Source organism: Carcharhinus amblyrhynchos, unplaced genomic scaffold (genome assembly GCF_965287045.1).
Source record: "Carcharhinus amblyrhynchos unplaced genomic scaffold, sCarAmb.v2.hapA scaffold_384, whole genome shotgun sequence".
Taxonomy (NCBI): Eukaryota; Metazoa; Chordata; class Chondrichthyes; order Carcharhiniformes; family Carcharhinidae; genus Carcharhinus; species Carcharhinus amblyrhynchos.
The window spans coordinates 32,281-48,973 of NW_027650124.1; positions in this window are offsets into that span (position 1 = coordinate 32,281).

Consider the following 16,693-nt stretch of genomic DNA (forward strand, 5'->3'; position numbering starts at 1 on the left):
ACCTGTCCCGGGATGTAGTTGCACCCCAGTACGGCAGTATCAGAAGAAGATAGACCATCTTTTTCACTCAGCCAGGTTAAATGAACCTCAGTCTCCAATGCCTTCACCCAACTTGCACCCATTCCAGCAATAACCTGCCTTCCTTGTTATTGCTCCCAAAGTGGATAACCTCACATTTCTCCATGTTAAAGCATCTGCCATGCAGATTCCCACACACTCAGCCTGTCCAAATCACTCTGAAGCATCTCTGTATCCTCCCCACAGCTCACCCTCCCACCCAACTGTGTATCATCTGCAAATTTGGAGATTTAGTTCCCCCTTCCAGATCAGTAATATATACGGTGAACAGTTGGGGTTCTCATACAGATCCCTGTGGAACCCCACTAGTCACTGACTGCCAATCAGCAAAGGACCCATTTATACCTACTCTTTGCTTCCTATCTGCTAACCAGCTTTCTATCCATCTCGAGACATTACCCGCAATCCCACACGCTTTACACAGCTGTCTGTTATGTGAGACCTTGCCGATTGCCCAATGCCGATCGTCCAGTGCCGATTCCCCAGTGCCGATTCCCCAGTGCCGATCGCCCAGTGCCGATCGCCCAGTGCCGATCGCCCAGTGCCGATCGCCCAGTGCCGATTCCCCAGTGCCGATTCCCCAGTGCCGATCGCCCAGTGCTGATTCCCCAGTGCCGATCACCCAGTGCCGATTCCCCAGTGCCGATCACCCAGTGCCGATTCCCCAGTGCCGATCGCCCAGTGCCGATCGCCCAGTGCCAATCGCCCAGTGCCGATTCCCCAGTGCCGATTCCCCAGTGCCGATCACAGTCGGCCATTCCCAGTGCCGATTCCCCAGTCCGTCCCAGTGCCGATCGCCCAGTGCCGATCACCCAGTGCCGATTCCCCAGTGCCGATCGCCCAGTGCTGATTCCCCAGTGCCGATCACCCAGTGCCGATTCCCCAGTGCCGATTCCCCAGTGCCGATCGCCCAGTGCCGATCGCCCAGTGCTGATTCCCCAGTGCCGATCGCCCAGTGCCGATTCCCCAGTGCCGATCGCCCAGTGCCGATCGCCCAGTGCTGATTCCCCAGTGCCAATCGCCCAGTGCCGATCACCCAGTGCCGATTCCCCAGTGCCGATTCCCCAGTGCCGATTCCCCAGTGCCGATCACCCAGTGCCGATTCCCCAGTGCCGATTCCCCAGTGCCGATCATCCAGTGCCGATTCCCCAGTGCCGATCACCCAGTGCCGATTCCCCAGTGCCGATCACCCAGTGCCGATTCCCCAATGCCGATCGCCCAGTGATATACAGGAGTTGGGACGTCTTGTTGAAGTTGTACAAGACATTGGTAAGGCCACACTTGGAATGCTGTGTACAGTTCTGGTCACCCTATTATAGAAAGGATATTATTAAACTAGAAAGAGTGCAGAAAAGATTTACTAGGATGCTACCAGGACTTGATGGATTGAGTTATAAGGAGAGGCTGGATAGACTGGGACTTTTTTCTCTGGAGCGTAGGAGGCTGAGGGGTGATCTTATAGAGGTCTATAAAATAATGAGGGGCACAGATCAGCTAGATAGTCAATATCTTTTCCCAAAGGTAGGGGAGTCTAAAACTAGAGGGCATAGGCTTAAGGTGAGAGGGGAGAGATACAAAAGGGTCCAGAGGGGCAATTTTTTTCACACAGAGGGTGGTGAGTGTCTGGTGGTAGTAGAGGTGGGTACAGTTTTGTCCTTTAGACAGTTACATGGGTAAGATGGGTATAGAGGGATATGGGCCAAATGCGGGCAATTGGGACTAACTTTTTAGTTAAAAAAGAAGGGTGGCAAGTTGGGCTGATGGGTCTGTTTCCATGCTGTAAACCTCTGTGACTCTATGCTGAACCTTTATAGCAGAATGGTACGTGACATAACGAACCTATCCTTAGGAAAACTGCCTGTCATCTTACTTGGATCCACGGGTTATCATCAGAACATTTCACCATGGTGACAAACCAGCAAACACTCAAGATGACTTGGATCCCGAACAAAAGGACTTCCTCTGAGCACTCACCTGATGAAGGAGCAGCGCTCCGAAAGCTCGTGATCCCGCGTAAACCTGTTGGACTTTACCCTGCTGTGGTGAGACTTCTTACTGTGTTTACCCCCCGTCCAACGCCGGCACCTCCACATCCCTGTCTTTTTAAGAGGAACGTGGAGTTTGCACATTCTCCTCATGTCTGCGTGGGTTTCCTTCCACAGTCCAAAGATGTGCGGGTTAGGTTGATTGGCCATGCTAAGAAATTGCCCTTTAGCGTCCTGGGATTAGTGGGTAAAATATGTAGGGATATGGGGATAGGACCTGGGTGGGATTGTGTTCGGTGCAGACTCGATGGGCCGAAGGGCCTCTTTCTGCACTGTAGGGTTTCTATGATTCTAGTCGCCACATTGAGCCTGGTCCACCATTCAATAAGACCATGGCTGAACCTCCACTCTCTAACCTTATCTTCACAGTGCCCAAATATCAATGGACCTCAACACAGGTCAATCATAGCATCCAGAGCTCTACTGGGGGAGGGAGTCTCACAGATTCATGACATCTCTCCTGATCTCAGTCCAAAATAAGCATCCCCTTATCCTGCGACTGTTTACTGTGCAGTAGCCTCGGAGACATAGAACATAGAACACTACAGCACAAACAGGCCCTTCGGCCCACGAGTTGCGCCAATCACATCAACACCTACCAATCCATAGACCTATCTATAACCCCCAATCCCATAAAACCCCATATACTCGTCCAGAAGTCTTTTAAAAGACCCCAGCGAGTTCGCCTCCACCACCACTGACGGCAGCCGATTCCATTCACTCACCACCCTCTGAGTGAAAAACTTACCCCTAACATCACTTCTGTACTTGCCTCCCCGCACCTTAAATCTGTGTCCTCTCGTAGCGACCATTTCAACCCGGGGAAATAGCCTCTGAGAATCCACCCTATCTATTCCTCTCAACATTTTCTAAACTTCTATCAGGTCGCCTCTCAACCTTCGTCTCTCCAGGGAAAAGAGTCCCAGCTCCCTCAACCTAACTTCATAAGGCATGCCTCCCAGTCCAGGCAACATCCTTGTAAATCTCCTCTGTACCCTCTCAATAGCTTCTACGTCTTTCCTATAGTGAGGCGACCAGAACTGCGCACAGTACTCCAAGTGGGGCCTGACAAGGGTCTTATAAAGTTGCAGCATTACCTCCCGACTCCTAAACTCAATCCCTCGATTAATGAAGGCCAGCACACCATACGCCTTCTTGACCACCTCCTCCACCTGCGAGGCCGATTTAAGAGTCAGAGACATGGACGCTCTGAATGTATCTGTCAAGCTTTCTATGAATTTAATATGCTTGGATGCTGCCTGGTTTGGAGGGTAGGTCTTACGAGGAAAGGTTGAGGGAGCTGGGGCTTTTCTCTTTAGAGCGGAGGAAGATGAGAGGCAACTTAATAGAGGGGGATAGATAGAGTGGATGTGCAGAGACTATTTCCTCGGGTGGATGTAGCTGTTATTAGGGGGCATAATGTAGATTGAAGATCTAACGTCGGGTGGTGGGGGAGCTATACAATAAATGGCAGAACCATCAGGAGTATAGACGCACAAAGGGATCTGGGTGTGCAATCCACAGATCCTTAAAGGTGGCAGCACAGGTGGAGAGGGTGGTGAAGTAGGCATATGGCTTGCTTGTCTTTATAGGACGGGGTATAGAGTATAGAAGTTGGCATATGATGTTGCAGCTGTATAGAACGTTGGTTAGGCCACATTTGGAGTACTGCGTCCAGTTCTGGTCGCCACACTCCCAGAAAGACGTGGAGGCTTTGGAGAGGGTGCAGAGGAGGTTTACCAGCCTGGTATGGAGGGTCTTAGCTATGAGGAGAGATTGGGTAAACTGGGGGGTTGTTCTCCCTGGAAAGATGGAGAATGAGGGGAGACCTAATAGACGTGTACAAAATTATGAAGGGTGTAGATGGGGTGAACAGTGGGGAGCTTTTTCCCAGGTCGGAGGTGACGATCACGAGGGGTCACAGGTTCAAGGTGAGGCGGGGGGGGGGGGCGAGGTTTAACTCAGAAATCAGAGGGACGTTTTTTACAGCGAGGGTGGTGGGGGCCTGGAATGCACTGCCAAGCAGGGTGGTGGAGGCGGACATGCTGGGATCCTTTAAGACTTACCCGGATAGTCACATGAGCAGACTGGGAATGGAGGGATACAAACCAGTGGTCTAGTTGGACCAATGAACGGTGCAGGCTTGGAGGGCCGAAGGGCCTGTTCCCTGTGCTGTACTGTTCTCTGTATAACTCTAAGGTTCATGGTGGGAGATATAGGAGGGATGTCCGCGGTAGGTTCTTCACTCAGAGAGTGGTTGGGGTGTGGAATGGACTGCCCGCTGTGATAGTGGAGTCGGACACTTTAGGACGTTTCCAGCGGTTATTGTTAGGAGCACTCCAGAATGATAGGGAGTGGGGATAGCTTGATCTTGGGTTCGGACAAAGCTCGGCACAACATCGAGGGCCGAAGGGCCTGTACTGTTCTACGTTCTATTTTTCTTTCTCCCAACTGCAGAGAGTTTTAGAAGCTGGGTGTCACCTCGGTTAGCTCACCCGAGTAGCAGAGAGTGGTTGCTGCAGCTCCCGGTCTCACCACAGCTTATTGTATTGTTTCAGTTCTGGAATTACTAGTCAAAGACCAGCTGGCACTTTTGCGCTGTCAATTACTGAGACATTGACAGTGTGGAGAGAGGCCCTTTGCACAAGCTGCCTACTCACAGTTAAAGTCCCCAAAGCTCATATTTCTACCAAATTATTAACCCTTCCCATTTGCTGGTGGAGGGATCTCGAGGGCACCCATTCCCATTCCGGTGACACCGCACGGAAACGGGTTGGGTCCTGGGCTGGGAGATGGAGGGTCAGAGCTCGAGGGGGCACTGGATCGGGCCGATATGTTAGGCTTGCATTCAGAGGGGCAAACACGAGCGTTATCGTTCTGCCTTGTGACATGGTTTAACCACACACAGCTCACTCAGGTCTGTAACTGACAGCTCCAAGACAAGTATTTTACAGGTAGTCCCAGGAGTCCCTTAGCTGAGGAAGCAACCGCAAGATTCAGAACAAAATCTGAAACTAACCTAGCATTTACACTGCTCACTGTAGGTTTCAGATTCTGATTTGATGTATCATTGTCACATGTATTGGCCTACAGTCAAAAGTATCGTTTCTCGTGCGTTATACAAAGCATACTGTACATAGAGAAGGAGAGGGTGCAGAGTGTAGTGTTACAGTCACAGCGAGGGTGTAGAGAAAGATCAGCTTAATGCGAGGTAGGTCCATTCAGAAGTCTGACGGCAGCAGGGAAGAAGCTGTTCTTGAGTCGGTCGGTACAGGACCTCAGACTTTTGTATCTTTTTCCCACCAGAAGAAGGTGGAAGAGAGAATGTCCGGGGTGTGTTGGGGGGGGGTCCTTGATTATGCCGGCTGCTTTTCCCCGAGGCAGCGGGAAGTGTAGACGGAGTCAATGGATGGGAAGTGCAGGTACAAGAATTACAACATGAGACGGAAATCTGAAAACGAGAGGAAGAAAGCGAAAGAGAGGGACAGGAAAAGCAACGAGACAGAGAGAAAGATAGTGAGACAGGACAAGGAAGCAAAAGATATGAAGAGACTGGAAGACAAGACAGAGGTAAACAGAGAGTGAGAACAATGGGAAGAGAGATTGAGTGTAAGAGAGAGCTGGAACTGATACACAGGACTCATGTCAGCTGTGATTTATTATCTGATTATTCATGGTTAACTGGAACCACAAGTAATATTCTTTCTAATAGGAGGTAGCAGGTTCAGGATTAGAGAACTAATGTGTCATTTTGCTCCTGATATAATATTTTCCCTTTGATCGGATGAGGGGAGATTTCACACCAATTAGTCTCAGTTCAGGAGATGATTGTGGGAACTGATGAGCTGCCGTTTGTCCTTGAAGATTTGTATTTTCCGAGGTAACATCATCTCAGTTCCACCACGAGCCCCGTTTCATGTAGAGTGGGTGGGAAGCAGGCAGGCGGGGGTGGGGTCTCTGAGTATTTGGAAATACTGCCCCCTCTGTCATATGGGATGAAGGAGTATAATATCAAGGGTAAGACTCTTAGCAGTGTAGAGGATCAGAAGGACCTTGGGGGTCCGGGTCCATAGAGCTCTTAAATTGGCCTCACAGGTAGAGGATGTGGTTAAGAAGGCGTATGGTGTACTGGCCTTCATCAATCGAGGGGTTGAGTTTAGCAGTCGGGAGATAATGTTGCAGCTTTATAAGACCCTAGTCAGACCTCTCTTGGAATACTGTGCTCAGTTCTGATCACCTCATTACAGGAAGGACATGGAAGCTATTGAAAGGGTGCAGAGGAGATTTACAAGGATGTTGCCTGGATTGGGTGGCAGGTTGAGGGAGCTCGGTCTCTTCTCCTTAGAGAGATGAAGGATGAGAGATGACCTGATAGAAGTGTAGAAGATGTTGGGGAGGTATAGATCGGGTGGATTCTCAGAGGCTTTTTCCCAGGGCTGGAATGGTTGCTACGAGAGGGACACAGGTTTAAGGTGCTGGGGAGTAGGTACAGAGGAGATATCAGGGGTACGTTTTTCACTCAGAGGGTAGTGGGTGAGTGGAATTGGGTGGTGGTGGAGGCAAATTCAATAAGGTCTTTCAAGAGACTTCTGGATGAGTACATGGGACTTAATAGAATTGAGGGTTACAGGTAAGCCTAGTAGGTAGGGATATCATCGGTGCAACTTGTGGGCCGAAGGGCCTGTTTGTGCTGTAGTTTTTCTATGATTCTCTGAGAGAAAGATTGCTGTTTGTGGATCTCAGCTCGTTAGCAGATTATTGCCACAAGTATTGTGGTGTAGTAGCTATAGGGACACAGGAAATGTGGTCCCCTCAAGGTTGCTCTGCCATCTGATATGATTACACTCAATCCGCTATCTTAATGCGTTTATTAACAGGGGGTTTGAGTTTCAGAGCCGTGGGGTTACGCTGCAACTATACCGGACCTTGGTGAGACCACATTTGGAATATTGTGTGCAGTTCTGGTCACCTCACTGTAAGAAGGATGTGGAAGCATTGGAGAGAGTGCAGAGGAGATTTACCAGGATGCTGCCTGGTTTTGGAGGGTAGGTCTTATGAGGAAAGGTTGAGGGAGCTGGGGCTTTTCTCTTTAGAGCGGAGGAGGATGAGAGGCAACTTAATAGAGGCTTATAAGATGATGAGGGGGGGATAGATAGAGTGGACGTGCAGAGACTATTTCCTCGGGTGGATGTAGCTGTTACTAGGGGGCACAACTATAAGGTGGGAGATATAGGAGGGATGTCCGAGGTAGATTCTTTACTCAGAGAGTGGTTGGGGTGTGGAATAGACTGCCTGCTGTGATAGTGGAGTCGGACACTTTAGGAACTCTCAAGCGGTTATTGGATAGGCACACGGAGCACACCAGAATGATAGGGAGTGGGATAGCTTGGTCTTGGGTTTGGACATAGCTCAGCACAACATCGAGGGCCGAAGGGCCTGTACTGTGCTGTACTGTTGTATGTAATGCCATATTTCCATGCTCTCCCACACCCCTTTACACCTTCAGTTCCGAGAAATTTATCAATTTCCTTCTGAAATATATTCAGCGAATGGTTTCCCCAGCCTTCCGTGGAGACAAATTCTAGACGGAGGCCAGACAGCAGGGATTCCTGGTCATCCCAATGGTGCAGGCCTGCTGGAGGCGGGGGGTGCAGTCCTGGTAGGGGTTCCCTGGCAGTGAGGGGGTGCAGCCCAGTGTGTGAGGGGGGGGTTCCCTGGCAGTGAGGGGGTGCTGCCCTGTGTGGGGGGGGGGTTCCCTGGCAGTGAGGGGGGTGCAGCCCTGTGTGTGGGGGGGGGGGTTCCCTGGCAGTGAGATACCTCGGAATGGGGGTCCTCGGGAACCATCTCCCTCTTCCCGACTGGGCAATTCTGGGTCCAGCCCCTGGTTTGTGGCATCAGAGAAACTAGGAGCAGGAAGAGGCCATTCAGCCCCTCCATTCTGCCATTCGTTTTGATCGTGGCTGATCATCGAATTCGATGTCCTGATCTCCCCCCCCCCCCCCCACCACCACAGAGAGTCATCGAGGTTTACAGCAAGGAAACAGGCCCTTCGGCCCAACATCCCCATGCTGCCCCTTTTTTTTACATGAAGCTAGTCCCAACTGCCCGCGTCTGTACCCATGTAACTGTCTAAATGCTTTTTAAAAGACAAAATTGTACCCATCTCTACTACTACCTCTGGCAGCTCGTTCCAGACACTCACCACCCTCTGGGTGAAAAAATTGCCCCTCTGGACCCTTTTGTATCTCTCCCCTCTCACCTTAAACCTGTGCCCTCTAGTTTTAGACTCCCCTACCTTTTGAAAAGATATTGACTATCTAGCTGATCTGTGCCCTTCATTATTTTATAGACCTCTATAAGATCACCCCTCTACGCCCCAGAGAAAAAAGTCCCAGTCTATCCAGCCTCTCCTTATAACTCAATCCATCAAGTCCCAGTAGCATCCTAGTAAATCTTTTCTGCACTCTTTCTAGTTTAATAATATCCTTTCTATAATAGGGTGACCAGAACTGTACACAGTATTCCAAGTGTGGCCTTACTAATGTCTTGTACAACTTTAACAAGACGTCCCAACTCCTGTATTCAATGTTCTGACCGATGAAACCAAGCATGCCCAATGCCTTCTTCACCACTCTGTCCACCTGTGACTCCACTTTCAAGGAGCTATGAACCTGTACCCCTAGATCTCTTTGTTCTGTAACTCTCCCCAACACCCTACCATTAACTGAGTAAGTCCTGCCCTGGTTCAATCGACCAAAATGCATCACCTCACATTTATCTAAATGCCGCACTGTCAGAGGGTCAGTGCTGAGGGAGCGCCGCACTGTCAGAGGGTCAGTGCTGAGGGAGTGCCGCATTGTCAGAGGGTCAGTGCTGAGGGAGCGCCGCACTGTCAGAGGGTCAGTGCTGAGGGAGTGCCGCACTGTCAGAGGGTCAGTGCTGAGGGAGCGCCGCACTGTCAGAGGGTCAGTGCTGAGGGAGTGCCGCATTGTCAGAGGGTCAGTGCTGAGGGAGTGCCGCATTGTCAGAGGGTCAGTGCTGAGGGAGTGCCGCATTGTCAGAGGGTCAGTGCTGAGGGAGCACCGCGCTGTCGGAGGGTTAGTGCTGAGGGAGCGCCGCGCTGTCGGAGGGTCAGTGCTGAGGAAGCGCCGCACTGTCAGAGGGTCAGTGCTGAGGGAGTGCCGCACTGTCGGAGGGTCAGTGCGAGGGAGTGCCGCACTGTCGGAGGGTCAGTGCGAGGGAGTGCCACACTGTGTGTTGTACTGAGTGATTACCGTATTACCCTGTGTATGGGTGCCCTCGGGTGTATTGCCGTATTATGCTGTGTGTGGGGGCACTCATGTTTATTACCGTATTACCCTGTGTGTGGGGGGGGAGCTGGTGTTTATTACCCTATTACCCTGTGTGTGGGGGCGCCTGGGTTTATTACCGTATTACCCTGTGTATGGGGACGCTGGGGTTTATTACCATATTACCCTGTGTGTGGGGGCGCTGGGGTTTATTACCGTATTACCCTGTGTGGGGGTGCGCTGGGGTTTATCACCGTGTTACCCTGTGTGTCGGGGTGCGCTGAGGTTTATTACCGTATTAGCCTGTGTGTGGGGGTGCTGGGGTTTATTACCATATTACTCTGTGTGTGGGGGCGCTGGGGTTTATTACCGTATTACCCTATGTAGGGGTGCGCTGGGGTTTATTACCGTATTACCCTGTGTGGGGGTGCGCTGGGGTTTATTACCGTGTTACCCTGTGTGTGGGGGTTTATTACCGTATTACTGTGTGTGTGGGGGCATTGGGGTTTATTACTGTATTACCCTGTGAGTGGAGGGGGGGGGGGGTCGCTGGGGTTTATTACCGTATTACCCTGTGTGTGGGGGTGCTGGGGTTTATTACCATATTATCCTGTGTCTGCGGGTGCTGGGGTTTATTACCGTATTACCCTGTGAGTTGGGGGGGCGCGCTGGGGTTTATTACCGTATTACCCTGTGAGTTGGGGGGGCGCGCTGGGGTTTATTACCATATTACCCTGTGTGTGGGGGAGGGGGCGCGCTGGGGTTTATTACCATATTACCCTGTGTGTGGGGGTGCTGTGGGGTTTATTACCGCATTACCCTGTGTGGGGGTGTGCTGGGGTTTATTACCGTATTACCCTGTGTGTGGGTGTGCTGGGGTTTATTACCGTATTACCCTGTGTGTGGGGATGCTCTGGGGTTTATTACCGTATTACCCTGTGTGGGGGTGTGCTAGGGTTTATTACCGTATTACCCTATGTAGGGGTACACTGGGGTTTATTACCATAGTACCCTGTGTGTGGGTGTGCTGGGGTTTATTACCGTATTACCCTGTGTGGAGGCGCTGGGGTTTGTTACCGTATTACCCTGTGTGTGGGGGTGCTAGGGTTTATTACCATATTACCCTGTGTGTGGGTGCGCTGGGGTTTATTACCATATTACCCTGTGTGTGGGGGTGCTAGGGTTTATTACCATATTACCCTGTGTGTGGGTGCGCTGGGGTTTACTACCGTATTACCCTGTGTGTGGGGGTGCTAGAGTTTATTACCATATTACCCTGTGTGTGGGTGTGCTGGGTTTATTACCGTATTACCCTGCGTGTGGGGGTGCTGTGGGGTTTATTACCGCATTACCCTGTGTGGGGGTGTGCTGGGGTTTATTACCGTATTACCCTGTGTGTGGGTGTGCTGGGGTTTATTACCGTATTACCCTGTGTGTGGGGATGCTCTGGGGTTTATTACCGTATTACCCTGTGTGGGGGTGTGCTAGGGTTTATTACCGTATTACCCTATGTAGGGGTACACTGGGGTTTATTACCATATTACCCTGTGTGTGGGTGTGCTGGGGTTTATTACCGTATTACCCTGTGAGTTGGGGGGGCGCGCTGGGGTTTATTACCATATTACCCTGTAAGTGGGGGCACTGGGGTTTATTACCATATTACCCTGTGTGTGGGGGAGGGGGCGCGCTGGGGTTTATTACCATATTACCCTGTGTGTGGGGGTGCTGTGGGGTTTATTACCGCATTACCCTGTGTGGGGGTGTGCTGGGGTTTATTACCGTATTACCCTGTGTGTGGGTGTGCTGGGGTTTATTACCGTATTACCCTGTGTGTGGGGATGCTCTGGGGTTTATTACCGTATTACCCTGTGTGGGGGTGTGCTAGGGTTTATTACCGTATTACCCTATGTAGGGGTACACTGGGGTTTATTACCATATTACCCTGTGTGTGGGTGTGCTGGGGTTTATTACCGTATTACCCTGTGTGGAGGCGCTGGGGTTTGTTACCGTATTACCCTGTGTGTGGGGGTGCTAGGGTTTATTACCATATTACCCTGTGTGTGGGTGCGCTGGGGTTTATTACCATATTACCCTGTGTGTGGGGGTGCTAGGGTTTATTACTATATTACCCTGTGTGTGGGTGCGCTGGGGTTTACTACCGTATTACCCTGTGTGTGGGGGTGCTAGAGTTTATTACCATATTACCCTGTGTGTGGGTGCGCTGGGTTTATTACCGTATTACCCTGCGTGTGGGGGTGCGCTGGGGTTTATTACCGTATTACCCTGTGTGGGTGCGGGTGCTGGCGTTTATTACCGTATTACCCTGTGTGGGGGTGCGCTGGGGTTTATTACCGTATTACCCTGTGTGGGTGCGGGTGCTGGCGTTTATTACCGTATTACCCTGTGTGGGGGTGCGCTGGGGTTTATTACCGTATTACCCTGTGTGTGTGGGTGCGCTGGGGTTTATTTCCATATTACCCTGTGTGTGGGTGCGTTGGGGTTTATTACCGTATTACCCTGTGTGTGGGGGTGCTAGGGTTTATTACCGTATTACCCTGTGTGGGGGGGGGCGCTGGGGTTTATTACCGTATTACCCTGTGTGGGGGCGCGCTGGGGTTTATTACCGTATTACCCTGTGTGTGCGGGCACTGGGGTTTATTACCATATTACCCTGTGTGTGGGGGTGCTAGGGTTTATTACTGTATTACTCTGTGTGTGCGGGCGCTGGGGTTTACTACCGTATAGGTGTTGATGTGTTCGGCGCAACTCGTGGGCCGAAGGGCCTGTTTGTGCTGTAGTGTTCTATGTTCTATGTTCTATGTACCCTGTGTGTGGGTGTGCTGGGGTTTATTACCGTATTACCCTGTGTGTGTGGGTGCGCTGGGGTTTATTACCGTATTACCCTGTGTGGAGGTGCTGGGATTTATTACCGTATTACCCTGTGTGTGGGTGTGCTGGGGTTTATTACCGTATTACCCTGTGTGTGGGGATGCTCTGGGGTTTATTACCGTATTACCCTGTGTGGGGGTGTGCTAGGGTTTATTACCGTATTACCCTATGTAGGGGTACACTGGGGTTTATTACCATATTACCCTGTGTGTGGGTGTGCTGGGGTTTATTACCGTATTACCCTGTGAGTTGGGGGGGCGCGCTGGGGTTTATTACCATATTACCCTGTGAGTGGGGGCACTGGGGTTTATTACCATATTACCCTGCGTGTGGGGGAGGGGGCGCGCTAGGGTTTATTACCATATTACCCTGTGTGTGGGGGTGCTGTGGGGTTTATTACCGCATTACCCTGTGTGGGGGTGTGCTGGGGTTTATTACCGTATTACCCTGTGTGTGGGTGTGCTGGGGTTTATTACCGTATTACCCTGTGTGTGGGGATGCTCTGGGGTTTATTACCGTATTACCCTGTGTGGGGGTGTGCTAGGGTTTATTACCGTATTACCCTATGTAGGGGTACACTGGGGTTTATTACCATATTACCCTGTGTGTGGGTGTGCTGGGGTTTATTACCGTATTACCCTGTGTGGAGGCGCTGGGGTTTGTTACCGTATTACCCTGTGTGTGGGGGTGCTAGGGTTTATTACCATATTACCCTGTGTGTGGGTGCGCTGGGGTTTATTACCATATTACCCTGTGTGTGGGGGTGCTAGGGTTTATTACCATATTACCCTGTGTGTGGGTGCGCTGGGGTTTACTACCGTATTACCCTGTGTGTGGGGGTGCTAGAGTTTATTACCATATTACCCTGTGTGTGGGTGCGCTGGGTTTATTACCGTATTACCCTGCGTGTGGGGGTGCGCTGGGGTTTATTACCGTATTACCCTGTGTGGGTGCGGGTGCTGGCGTTTATTACCGTATTACCCTGTGTGGGGGTGCGCTGGGGTTTATTACCGTATTACCCTGTGTGGGTGCGGGTGCTGGCGTTTATTACCGTATTACCCTGTGTGGGGGTGCGCTGGGGTTTATTACCGTATTACCCTGTGTGTGTGGGTGCGCTGGGGTTTATTTCCATATTACCCTGTGTGTGGGTGCGTTGGGGTTTATTACCGTATTACCCTGTGTGTGGGGGTGCTAGGGTTTATTACCGTATTACCCTGTGTGGGGGGGGCGCTGGGGTTTATTACCGTATTACCCTGTGTGTGGGCGCTGGGGTTTATTACCGTATTACCCTGTGTGGGGGTACGCTGGGGTTTATTACCGTATTACTCCGTGTATGGGTACGCTGGGGTTTACCGTATTACCCTGTGTGTGCGGGCATTACCGTATTACCCTGTGTGGGGGTACGCTGGGGTTTATTACCGTATTACCCTGTGTGTGGGGGCGCTCGGGTTTATTACCGTATTACCCTGTGTGTGGGGGCGCTGGGGTTTATTACCGTATTACTCTGTGTGTGCGGTCGCGCTGGGGTTTATTACCGTATTACCCTGTGTGGGGGTGCGCTGGGGTTTATTACCGTATTACCCTGTGTGGGTGCGGGTGCTGGCGTTTATTACCGTATTACCCTGTGTGGGAGTGCGCTGGGGTTTATTACCGTATTACCCTGTGTGGGGTGCGCTGGGGTTTATTACCGTATTACCCTGTGTGTGGGGGTGCGCTGGGGTTTATTACCGTATTACCCTGTGTGGGGGTGCGCTGGGGTTTATTACCGTATTACCCTGTGTGGGGGTGCGCTGGCGTTTATTACCGTATTACCCTGTGTGGGGGTGCGCTGGGGTTTATTACCGTATTACTCCGTGTGTGGGTACGCTGGGGTTTACCGTATTACTCTGTGTGTGCGGGCATTACCGTATTACCCTGTGTGTGGGGGTACACTGGGGTTTATTACCGTATTACCCTGTGTGTGGGGGCGCTGGGGTTTATTACCGTATTACCCTGTGGGTGCGGGTGCTGGCGTTTATTACCGTATTACCCTGTGTGGGGGTGCGCTGGGGTTTATTACCGTATTACTCCGTGTGTGGGTACGCTGGGGTTTACCGTATTACCCTGTGTGTGCGGGCATTACCGTATTACCCTGTGTGTGGGGGTACGCTGGGGTTTATTACCGTATTACCCTGTGTGTGCGGGCACGCTGGGGTTTATTACCGTATTACCCTGTGTGGGGGTGCACTGGGGTTTATTACCGTATTACCCTGTGTGGGGGGGGGGCGCTCGGGTTTATTACCGTATTACCTTGTGTGTGCGGGCATTACCATATTACTCTGTGTGTGGGGGTACGCTGGGGTTTATTACCATGGGTACGCTGGGGTTTATTACCGTATTACCCTGTGTGTGCGGGCATTACCGTATTACCCTGTGTGTGGGGGTACGCTGGGGTTTAATACCGTATTACCCTGTGTGTGGGGGCGCTGGGGTTTATTACCGTATTACCCTGTGTGTGGGTGTGCCGGGGTTTATTACCGTATTACCCTGTGTGGGGGGGCACTGGGGTTTAATACCGTATTACCCTGTGTGTGGGGGCGCTGGGGTTTATTACCGTATTACCCTGTGTGGGGGCACTGGGGTTTATTACCGTATTACCCTGTGTGTGGGGGTGCGCTGGGGTTTATTACCGTATTACCCTGTGTGGGGGCACTGGGGTTTATTACCGTATTACCCTGTGTGGGGGCGCTGGAGTTTATTACCGTATTACCCTGTGTGGGGGCACTGGGGTTTATTACCGTATTACCCTGTGTGTGGGGTGTGCTGGGGTTTATTACCGTATTACCCTGTGTGTGGGTGCGCTGGGGTTTATTACCGTATTACCCTGTGTGGGGGTGCGCTGGGGTTTATTACCGTATTACCCTGTGTGTGCGGGCGCTGGGGTTTATTACCGTATTACCCTGTGTGTGGGGGTGCGCTGGGGTTTATTATATAGATGATCTGGAGGAGGGAACCGAGTGTAGGGTGTCGAAATTTGCTGATGACACCAAGATTGGGGGAAAGGCAAATTGTGCGGAGGGTGTGGAGAGTCTGCAGAAGGATCTAGATAGGCTGGGCGAATGGGCCAGGAAATGGCAAATGGAATTTAATGTTGGCAAGTGTGAGGTGGTCCACTTTGGTAGGAAGAATGGTAGGAAGGACTATTACTTACGGGGTGAAAAACTGCAGCAGGCGACGGTGCAGAGGGACCTCGGGGTCCTTGTGCATGAGTCGCAAAAACCCAGCCTGCAGGTGCAGCAGGTGGTCAGGAAGGTGAATGGGATGCTGGCCTTCATAGCGAGGGGGATTGAATATAAAAGTAGGGAGGTCTTGCTGCAGCTGTATAGGGCACTGGTGAGGCCGCAGCTGGAGTACTGTGTGCAGTTTTGGGCGCCGCACTTACGCAAGGATATTTTGGCCTTGGAGGGAGTGCAGAGGTGGTTTACTAGGCTGATACCGGAGTTGAGGGGGTTGAGCTATGAGGAGAGGCTGAATAAACTAGGCTTGTACTCGTTAGAGTTTAGAAGAATGAGGGGAGATCTCATTGAGACGTATAAGATGATGAATGGGATGGATAGGATAGAGGTGGAGAGACTCTTCCCGCTCAGAAAGGACAGTAGGACTAGGGGGCACAGCCTCAAGATAAAGGGGGGGCGGTTTAGAACGGAGTTGAGGAGGAACTTCTTCACTCAAAGGGTGGTGAATCTCTGGAATTCTCTGCCCGTTGAAGTGGTGGAGGCTGCCTCGCTAAATATTTTTAAGACGCGGGTTGATGGGTTTTTGATAAGAGAGGGGATTAAGGGTTATGGGGAGAGGGCGGGAATGTGGAACTGAGCCACTTCAGATCAGCCATGATCTTATTGAATGGCGGGGCAGGCTCGAAGGGCTGGATGGCCTACTCCTGCTCCTATTTCTTATGTTCTTATGTTCTTATTACCCTGTGTGGGGATACGCTGGGGTTTATTACCGTATTACCCTGTGTGTGGGGGTGCGCTGGGGTTTATTACCGTATTACCCTGTGTGTGGGTGCGCTGGGGTTTATTACCGTATTACCCTGTGTGGGGGCGCGCTGGGGTTTATTACCGTATTACCCTGTGTGTGGGGGTGCGCTGGGGTTTATTACCGTATTACCCTGTGTGGGGGTGCGCTGGGGTTTATTACCGTATTACCCTGTGTGGGGGTGCGCTGGGGTTTATTACCGTATTACCCTGTGTGTGGGGGTGCTGGGGTTTATTACCGTATTACCCTGTGTGGGGGCGCGCTGGGGTTTATTACCGTATTACCCTGTGTGGGGGTGCGCTGGGGTTTATTACCGTATTACCCTGTGTGTGGGCGTGCGCTGGGGTTTATTACCGTATTACCCTGTGTGGGGGT